Source organism: Arachis hypogaea, chromosome 20 (assembly GCF_003086295.3).
Source record: "Arachis hypogaea cultivar Tifrunner chromosome 20, arahy.Tifrunner.gnm2.J5K5, whole genome shotgun sequence".
Taxonomy (NCBI): domain Eukaryota; kingdom Viridiplantae; phylum Streptophyta; class Magnoliopsida; order Fabales; family Fabaceae; genus Arachis; species Arachis hypogaea.
In genome coordinates, this window is record NC_092055.1 from 87927626 (window position 1) to 87938349 (window position 10724).

Below are 10724 nucleotides of genomic sequence, written 5' to 3' on the forward strand. Positions count from 1 at the left end.
CTCTACCCATTTGGATACATAGTCGACTGCCACCAGAATATAAGTGTTTGAGTATGATGGTGGGAAAGGCCCCATGAAGTCAATACCCCATACGTCAAACAACTCAATCTCTAAGATCCCTTGCTGAGGCATGGCGTAACTATGAGGCAGACTACCAGCTCTCTGGCAGCTGTCACAGTTACGCACAAACTCTCGGGAGTCTTTATAGAGAGTGGGCCAGTAGAAGCCACATTGGAGGACTTTTGTGGCTGTTCGCTCACCGCCGAAATGTCCTCCATATTGTGATCCATGACAATGCCATAGGATCTTCTGTGCTTCTTCTCTAGGCACACACCTACGGATTATCCCATCTGCACATCTCTTAAAGAGATATGGTTCATCCCACAGGTAGTACTTTGCATCAGTTATTAATTTTTCCTTTTGTTGCCTGGTGTACTCCTTGGGTATGAATATTGCAGCTTTATAGTTTGCAATGTCTGCAAACCATGGTGTTTCTTGAATGGCAAATAATTGCTCATCCGGAAAGGTTTCAAAAATCTTAATAAAGGGACAGGACGCCCCTTTTACTGGTTCTATCCGGGACAGATGATCAGCCACTTGGTTCTCTGTCCCTTTTCTGTCTCTTATTTCTATATCAAACTCTTGCAGAAGCAACACCAATCTTATGAGCCTGGGTTTTGAATCCTGCTTTATGAGTAGATATTTAATAGCAGCATGGTCAGTGTACACAATCACTTTGGATCCTACTAAGTATGATCTAAACTTGTCAATGGCATAAACCACTGCAAGCAATTCTTTTTCTGTGGTTGTGTAATTTTTTTGGGCATCATTTAAAACGCGGCTAGCATAATAAATGACATGCAGAAGCTTGTTATGCCTCTATCCCAGTACTGCACCAATGGTATGGTCACTGGCATCACACATTAGTTCGAATGGTAATGTCCATTCTGGTGCAGAAATAACTGGTGCTGTGACCATTTTAGCTTTCAGAGTTTTAAACACCTGCAGACACTCTGTGTCAAATACAAATGGCGTGTCAGCAGCTAGCAGATTGCTCAGAGGTTTTGCAATTTTTGAAAAATCCTTTATAAACCTCCTATAGAATCCTGCATGCCCCAGAAAGCTTTTGATTGCCTTAACATTGGTAGGTGGTGGTAATTTTTCAATTACTTCCACTTTAGCTTGATCCACCTCTATTCCCTTGTTTGAAATTTTGTGCCCAAGGACTATCCCTTTAGTCACCATAAAGTGACATTTTTCCCAGTTTAAAACCAGGTTTGTCTCTTGGCACCTTTTCAGAACAAGTGTTAGGTGACCAAGACAGGAGCTGAATGAGTCTCCATATACTGAGAAGTCATCCATGAAGACTTCCAAAAATTTTTCCACCATATCAGAGAACATAGAGAGCATGCATCTCTGAAAGGTTGCAGGTACATTTCACAACCCAAATGACATCCTTCTGTAGGCAAATACTCCAGATGGACATGTGAATGCTGTTTTCTCTTGATCCTGGAGATCTACTGCAATTTGGTTGTAGCCTGAATAGCCATCCAAAAAGCAGTAATAATCATGACCTGCTAGTCTTTCTAGCATCTGGTCTATGAATGGTAAAGGAAAACGATCCTTTCTGGTGGATGTATTGAGTCTTCTGTAGTCAATACACATGCGCCACCTGTAACTGTTCTTGTAGGAACCAGTTCATTCTTTTCATTATGAACTACTGTCATGCCTCCCTTCTTAGGGACGACTTGGACAGGGCTCACCCATGGGCTATCAGAAATAGGATAAATAATTCCAGCCTCTACTAGTTTAGTGACCTCTTTCTGCACCACTTCCTTTATGGCTGGATTCAGCCGCCTTTGTGGTTGAACCACTGGCTTAGCATTATCCTCCAAGAGGATTTTGTGCATGCATCTGGCTGGGCTAATGCCCTTAAGATCACTTATGGACCACCCAAGAGCTGTCTTGTGTGTCCTTAGCACTTGAATCAGTGCTTCCTCTTCTTGTGGCTTCAAGGTAGAGCTTACGATCACAGGAAAAGTGTTGTCTTCTCCCAGAAATGCATATTTCAAGGATGGTGGTAGTGGTTTGAGCTCGGGCTTGGGAGGCTTTTCCTCCTCCTGAGGTGTTTTCAGAGGTTCTTCTGTTTCCTCTGATTCCTCTAGCTCAGGCTGAACATCTTTAAAGATGTCCTCTAGTTCTGATTCGAGACTCTCAGTCATATTGACTTTCTCTACCAAAGAGTCAATAATATCAACTCTCATGCAGTCCTTCGGTGTGTCTGGATGCTGTATAGCTTTGACAGCATTCAACTTAAACTCATCCTCATTGACTCTCAGGGTCACTTCCCCTTTTTGAACATCAATGAGAGTTCGTCCAGTTGCTAGGAAAAGTCTTTCTAGAATGAGAGTTGCACTCTTGTACTCCTCCATTTCCAGCACTACAAATTCAGTGGGAAAGGCAAATGGCCCAACCTTGACAATCATGTCTTCAATTATACTTGATGGGTATTTTATGGAGCCATCAGCAAGTTGAAGACAAATCCGGGTTGGTTTGATCTCTTCATTCAAACCAAGTTTTCTGATAGTGGATGCAGGGATTAGGTTGATATTTGCCCCAAGATCACATAGAGCTGTCTTGGTGCAAATTCCCTCTAATGTGCATGGTATCATAAAGCTTCCGGGATCCTTAAGCTTCTCTGGTAAGCTTTTAAGAATGACTGCACTGCATTCCTCAATGAGAAAAACTTTTTCAGTTTCTCTCCAATCCTTCTTATGGCTTAAGATTTCTTTCATGAACTTAGAATAAGAGGGTATTTGCTCAAGTGCTTCTGAAAATGAAATATTTATTTCAAGAGTCCTAAGATAGTCTGCAAAGCGGGCAAATTGTTCATCCTGTTCCGCTTGGTGGAGTTTTTGAGGATAAGGTATTTTGGCTTTATATTCTTCAACCTTGGTTACTGCTGGTTTATTTCCTACAAAAGCAGGCTGAGAAGCCTTCTTGAGGGAGTTATTATCAGCACTTGCAGGTGTTTGATCCCTTACTGGCGTTTGAACGCCAGGAGTGGGTGCCGGACTGGCGTTTAACGCCAGATTCCTACCCTGTTCTGGCGTTTGAACGCCAGAATTGAACATGGAATTGGCGTTTGACGCCAACTTTTCACCCTTTTCTGGCGTTTGAACGCCAGAATCATTCCTCTCTGGGCTCTTACTGTCCTCAAAGGGATTTTGGGTAGCATTCTGCTCATCCTCTGTCAATTGTTCTTTCCTTGGCTTTCTGCTGCTTTAAGTTGATGTATTTAATATTTTTCCACTCCTTAATTGAACAGCTTGACACTCCTCTGTTATCTGTTTTGATAACTGCTGTTTTGTCTGATTCAGTTGGGATTCCATATCCTTGTTAGCAATTTTAGTTTCTTGTAGCATCTTCTTAAATTCTGCCAACTGCCTTGTTATAGAAGATAGTTGCTGATTGAGTTTAGCAACTTGCTCCTGAGGACTAAAGTCAATTGATACTGCCTTAGCTTCTTCTTTCATGGAGGACTCATTACTTATGTATAGATGCTGATTTCTAGCAACTACATCAATAAGCTCTTGAGCCTCTTCAATAGTCTTTCTCATGTGTATAGATACACCAGCTGAGTGGTCTAGAGATATTTGAGCTTTTTCTGTAAGCCCATAGTAGAAGATGTCTAGTTGCACCCACTCTGAAAATATTTCAGAGGGGCATTTCCTTAGCATCCCTCTGTACCTCTCCCAAGCATTATAAAGGGATTCATCATCCTCTTGTTTAAAGCCTTGGATGTCCAGCCTTAGCTGTGTCATCCTTTTTGGAGGGAAATATTGATTCAGAAATTGTCTGATAACTGCTTCCATGTTCTTATGCTTGCTGTAGGTTGGTTATTTAACCACCTCTTAGCTTGATCTTTTACAGCAAATGGAAACAGTAATAATCTGTAGACATCCTAATCTACTTTCTTGTCACGTACTGTGCCAGCAATTTGCAAGAACTGTGCCAGAAACTCAGTAGGTTCTTCCTGTGGAAGACCGAAATACTGGCAGTTTTGCTACACCATGACAATGAGCTGAGGTTTTAGCTCAAAACTGCCTGCTTTGATGCTTGGTATACAGATACTACTCCCATATGCAGCAGTAGTGGAATTACCATATGACCCTAGAGTCCTTCTGGACTATTCATTTCCACTAAGATCCATGATGGAGAAAGGGAGATAATGTGGATTGTAAAAAAATTTATTTTTTTTTTTGAATACCGAAAATTAAAAGGAAAATGAAATAAAATAAAAAAAATAACTATGATTTCGAGAATTAGAAAAATAGATAAAAAGGAAATTGAAAATTAAAAAAAGTAATTAATTAAAAAGATTTGAAAAAGGTATGATATTAAAATTTGAGATTGGAAAAGATAAGATAAGATTTTGAAAAAGATATGATTTTAAAAATTTTGACCAAATCAACCTAATGAATTCGAAAATTATGAGCAATTAAAGGAAAGGATATATATATATATTTTTTTTTTTTGAATTTTTTGAAGAAAGAGAAGAACACACAGAAGACACAAGACTTAAAATTTTTAGATCTAATGCTCCTTGTTTTTCGAAAATTTTGGAGGTAAAACACCAAGGAACACCAAACTTAAAAATCTTAAGATCAAAATATAAAGAAGACTCAAGAACACCTTGAAGACCCACAGGAACAGCAAGAATAAAATTCAAAGACTCAAGAACATAAAAAAGAACACCAAACTTAAAACTTTTAGAAAACTAAAAATAAATTTTTGAAAATTAAAGAAAAATAACAAGAGAACACCAAACTTAAAAGTTTGACACAAGATTTAATCAAAGAAAAATTATTTTTGAAAAAGTTTTAAAAGGAAAATACCCAATTACCAAGAACATAAGCACAACGCTCTAGCCAACTGAGCTATAAATTTAACGTGTTTTTTTTTTAAAGGTATTTACTGTATATAAAATTTTTTGAATACTGATAATTTGAAAATGCACAAGAAAAACAAGAAAAGACACAGAACAGGAAAAACTAAAGATCAAACAAGAAAAATAGCAAGAACAACTTGAAGATCAAGAAAGAACAATGAACACAAATTTCGAAAATTTAAAGGAAAATAAAAACATGCAATTGACACCAAACTTAAAATATGAATCTAAACTCAAACAGAAGACTCAAAGAAAAATTAAAAATTAATAAAGAAAAAGAATATTTTTGAAAGGAAAATAGCAGATGCAATTCTAGTGACTCTAAACCAACAAAAATAAATTATTCCTAATCTAAGCAACAAAATAAACCGTCAGTTGTTCAAACTCAAACAATCCCCAGCAACGGCGCCAAAAATATGGTGCATGAAATCACAATCACACTTTTGCAATTCCGCACAACTAACCAGCAAGTGCACTAGGTCGTCCAAGTAATACCTTACGTGAGTAAGGGTCGATCCCACGGAGATTGTCGGCTTGAAGCAAGCTATGGTTATCTTGTAACTCTTAGTCAGGATATCAATAATTCTCAGATTTAATTGTAAAAAGTAAAAGAACATGAAATAAATACTCGTTATGCAGTAATAGAGAACAGGTTGAGGTTTTGGAGATGCTCTGTCTTTTGAATCTCTGCTTTCCTACGGTCTTCTTCTTCACACACGCAAGACTCCTTCTATGGCAAGCTGTATGTTGGTGGATCACCGTTGTCAACGGCTACCATCCATCCTGATGAGCGGATAATTTATACGCTTTTTGGCATTGTTTTTACATAGTTTTCAGTATAATTTAATTAGTTTTTACTATATTTTTATTAGTTTTTAATTAAAATTCACATTTCTGGACTTTACTATGAGTTCGTGTGTTTATCTGTGATTTCAGGTATTTTCTGGCTGAAATTGAGGGACTTGAGCAAAAATCAGATTCAGAGGTTGAAGAAGGACTGCAGATGCTGCTGGATTCTGACCTCCCTGCACTCAAAGTGGATTTTCTCGAGCTACAGAACTCCAAATTGTGCGCTCTCAATTGCGTTGAAAAGTAAACATCCAGGGCTTTCCAGCAATATATAATAGTCCATACTTTGCCCAAGTTTAGATGACGCAAACTGGCGTTCAACGCTAGTTCCATGCTGCATTCTAGAGTTAAACGCCAGAAACAGGTTGCAAAGTGGAGTTAAATGCCAGAAATAGGTTACAAACTGGCGTTCAACTCCAAGAGAAGCCTCTACACGTGTAAAGCTCAATGCTCAGCCCAAGCACACACCAAGTGGGCCCTGAAAGTGGATTTCTGCATCATTTACTTATCTCTGTAAACCCTAGTAATGAGTTTAGCATAAATAGAACTTTTTACTATTGAATTTACATCTTTAGTTTTTCTATAGATCATGTTTGGGGGCTGGCCTCTCGGCCATGCCTGGACCCTCATCACTTATGTATTTTCAACGGTAGAGTTTCTACACACCATAGATTAAGGTGTAGAGCTCTGCTGTTCCTCATGAATTAATGCAAAGTACTACTGTTTTTCTATTCAATTCAACTTATTCCGCTTCTAAGATATTCATTCGCACTTCAATATGGTGGATGTGATGATCGTGATAGTCATCATCATTCTCAACTTATGAACGCGTGCCTGACAACCACTTCCGTTCTACCTTAGATTGAATGGATATCTCTTGGATATCTAATACAAGGGACCGAGTCCGAGTTATTAGTGTCTTCGTGGTATAAGTTAGAACCCATGGACGGCCATTCTTGAGAATCCAGAAAGTCTAAACCTTGTCTGTGGTATTCCAAGTAGGATTCAGGGATTGAATGACTGTGACGAGTTTCAAACTCGCGAGTGCTGGGCGTAGTGACAGACGCAAAAGGATCAATGGATCCTATTCCAGTATAATCGAGAACCGACAGATGATTAGCTATGCAGTGATAGCGCATTAGACCATTTTCACTGAGAGGACAGGTGGCCATTGACAACGGTGATGCCTAACATACAGCTTGCCATGGAAAGGAGTAGGAAGGATTGGATGAAGACAGCAGAAAAGCAGAGGTTCAGAGGGACGAAAGCATCTCTATACACTTATCTGAAGTTCTCACCAATGAATTACATAAGTACCACTATCCTATTTTATATTTTATTTATCTTTTACTTATCAATTCATAAAATCAGTTGAATCTGCCTGACTGAGATTTACAAGGTGACCATAGCTTGCTTCAAGCCGACAATCTCCGTGGGATCGACCCTTACTCACGTAAGGTTTATTACATGGATGACCCAGTGCACTTGCTGGTTAGTTGTACGAAGTTGTGAAATAGAATTAAGAACATAAACGTGCGTATTGAGTTTTTAGCGCCGTTACCAAGGAAGGAATGATCACGATTTCGCACACCAAGTTTTTGGCGCCGTTGCCGGGGATTGTTCGAGTTTGGACAACTGACGATTCATCTTGTTGCTCAGATTAGGTAACTTTATTTTAATTTTAACCTTTTTGTTTTTATTATTTTTATGTTCAAAAATTTCAAAAAAGTTTTAAAATAAATATTTTCAAAAAAAAATTATATTCTTATTCGGAATTTTTGAGAATGAATTCTAGTGTTTCATAATGATTTGTTGAATCCTGGCTGGCTGTAAAGCCATGTCTAAATTCTTTTGGACTGAAGATTCAACTAATCACTTCAATGCATGTAATATCCTGTTGAAGCTTGGCTGGCCATTGGCCATGTCTAGTGTTTTGGACCGGAGCTTTCACTGAAAGCTTGGCTGTCTAGTAAGCCATGTCTAATTCCTGGACTGGAGCTTTAGACTAACATTGCAAGATTCTTGGAATTCTTATTAAACATTTTGAAATCCTTATTTTTCCTTTTTCAATTAATTTTCGAAAAAAAAATTAATAAAATCATAAAAACCAAAAATTTTATGTTTCTTGTTTGAGTCTAGTGTCAATTTTTAAGTCTGGTGTCAAATTGCTTGTTGTTATTTTTCTTGCATTTTCGAAAATTCATGCATTGCATTCTTCATGATCTTCAAGTTGTTCTTGGTAAGTCTTCTTGTTTGATCTTTAAAATTTCTTGTTTTGTGTCTTTTCTTGTTTTTCATATGCATTTTCAATTTGTTAGTGTCTAAAAATTAAAAATCTTTAAGTTTGGTGTCTTGCATGTTTTTCTTCTCTTCAAAATTCTCAAAAATAAGTTCTTGGTGTTCATCTTGACATTCAAAGTGTTCTTGATGTTCATCTTGACATTCATAGTGTTCTCGCATGCATCATGTGTTTTGATCCAAAATTTTCGTGCATTGAGTCTTTTTGTTGTTTTTCTCTTTCATCATTAAAAATTCAAAAAAATAAAAAAATATCTTTCTCTTTTTCTTCTCATCAAATTTGAAAATTTGAATTGACTTTTTCAAAAAATTTTAAAATCTTGTTATTTCTTATGAGTCAAATCAAATTTTCAATTTAAAAATTCTATCTTTTTCAAATCTTTTTCAAAAATCAAATCTTTTTCATTTTTCTTTCATAATTTCGAAATTTTAAAAATTTATTTTCAAAATCTTTTTCTTATTTTTATTTCATATTTTCGAAATTAATGCTAACAATTAATATGATTGATTCAAAAAAATTTTAGTTTGTTACTTGCCTAGTAAGAAAGATTCAACCTTTAAACTCTAGAATCATATCTTTTTAGTTTCTTGTTAGTCAAGTAATCAACTTTGATTTCAAAATCAAATCTTTTTAAATTTCCTTTTCAAATCTTTTTCAAATTAAGTTTCAATCATATCTTTGTCAAAATTAATTTCAAAATCTTTTCTAACTTCTTATCTTTTCAAAATTAATTTTCAAATCTTTTTTTCATAATCCTATCTTTTTGTTTTAATCATATCTTTTTCAAAACTACCTAACTAACTCTCTCTCTCTAATTTTTGAAAATCCCTTCCTCTTTTTCAAAAATTCCTTTTTAATTAATTAATTGTTTTAAATTTAATTTAATTTCATTTTTCTTTTTAATTTCTGAATTTTAATTCTAATTTTAATTAAAAACAAAAATATTTTTCTTTTCTTTTTATTTAATTTTCGAAATTATCTCCCCCTCATCTCTTTCTAATTATTTTATTTATTTACTAACACTTCTCTTCATCTAAAAATTCGAACCCTCTCTTCCTCCTGGTGTTCAAATTTCTTTTCTTCTACTCACATAAAGGAATCTTTATACTGTGACATAGAGGATTCCATATTTTCTTTATTATTTTCTTCTTTGTCATATGAGCAGGAACAAGGATAAGAACATTCTTGTTGAGGCTGATCCTGAACCTGAAAGGACTCTGAAGAGGAAGCTAAGGGAAGCTAAAGCACAACTCTCTCGAGAAAATCTGACAGAAATTTTCGAAAAAGAAGGAGACATGGCCGAAAATAATAACAATGCAAGGAAGATGCTTTGTGACTTTACTGCACCCAATTCCAATTTACATGGAAGAAGCATCTCAATTCCTGCCATTGGAGCAAATAATTTTGAGCTAAAACCTCAATTAGTTTCTCTGATGCAACAGAACTGTAAGTTTCATGGACTTCCATCTGAAGATCCTTTTCAGTTCTTAACTGAATTCTTGCAGATCTGTGATACTGTTAAGACCAATGGGGTTGATCCCGAGGTCTACAGGCTTATGCTTTTCCTGTTTGCTGTAAGAGACAGAGCTAGAATATGGTTGGACTCTCAACCTAAAGATAGCCTGAACTCTTGGGATAAGCTGGTCACGACTTTCTTAGCCAAGTTCTTTCCTCTTCAAAAGCTTAGTAAGCTTAGAGTGGATGTTCAAACCTTTAGATAAAAGGAAGGTGAATCCCTCTATGAAGCTTGGGAGAGATACAAGGAACTGACCAAAAAGTGTCCTTCTGACATGCTTTCATAATGGACCATCCTGGATATATTCTATGATGGTCTGTCTGAATTATCAAAAATGTCATTGGACCATTCTGCAGGTGGATCCATTCACCTAAAGAAAATGCCTACAGAAGCTCAAGAACTCATTGACATGGTTGCAAATAACCAGTTCATGTACACTTCTGAAAGGAATCCTGTGAGTAATGGGACGCCTATGAGGAAGGGAGTTCTTGAAATTGATGCTCTGAATGCCATATTGGCTCAAAACAAAATATTGACTCAGCAAGTCAATATGATTTCTCAGAGTCTGAATGGAATGCAAGCTGCATCCAACAGTACTCAAGAGGCACCTTCTGAAGAAGAAGCTTATGATCCTGAGAACCCTGCAATAGCAGAGGTGAATTACATGGGTGAACCTTATGGAGACACCTATAACCCCTCATGGAGAAATCATCCAAATTTCTCATGGAAGGATCAACAAAAGCCTCAACAAGTCTTTAATAATGGTGGAAGAAACAGGTTTAACAATAGTAAACCTTTTCCATCATCCACTCAGCAACAGACAGAGAATTCTGAGCAGAATCCATCTAGCTTGGCAAATATAGTCTCTGATCTATCTAAGGCCACTTTGAGTTTCACGAATGAAACAAGGTCCTCCATTATAAATTTGGAGGCACAAGTGGGCCAGCTGAGTAAAAGAGTCACTGAAATCCCTCCTAGTACTCTCCCAAGCAATACAGAAGAGAATCCAAAGAGAGAGTGCAAGGCCATAGATTTAACCATCATGGCCGAACCTACAAGGGAGGGATAGGATGTGAATCCTAGTGAGGAAGACCTCCTGGGACGTCCAG

At 36.8% G+C, this 10724-nt stretch overlaps 1 non-coding gene across 1 annotated transcript; it reads right to left on the reverse strand.

The window, feature by feature from the left end:
• Positions 1-9787: 9787 nt before the first annotated feature.
• Positions 9788-9895, reverse strand: LOC112788723 (small nucleolar RNA R71). Its single transcript, XR_003196074.1, has one exon. It is a non-coding gene; the product is annotated as a small nucleolar RNA R71 (small nucleolar RNA).
• Positions 9896-10724: the final 829 nt, after the last annotated feature.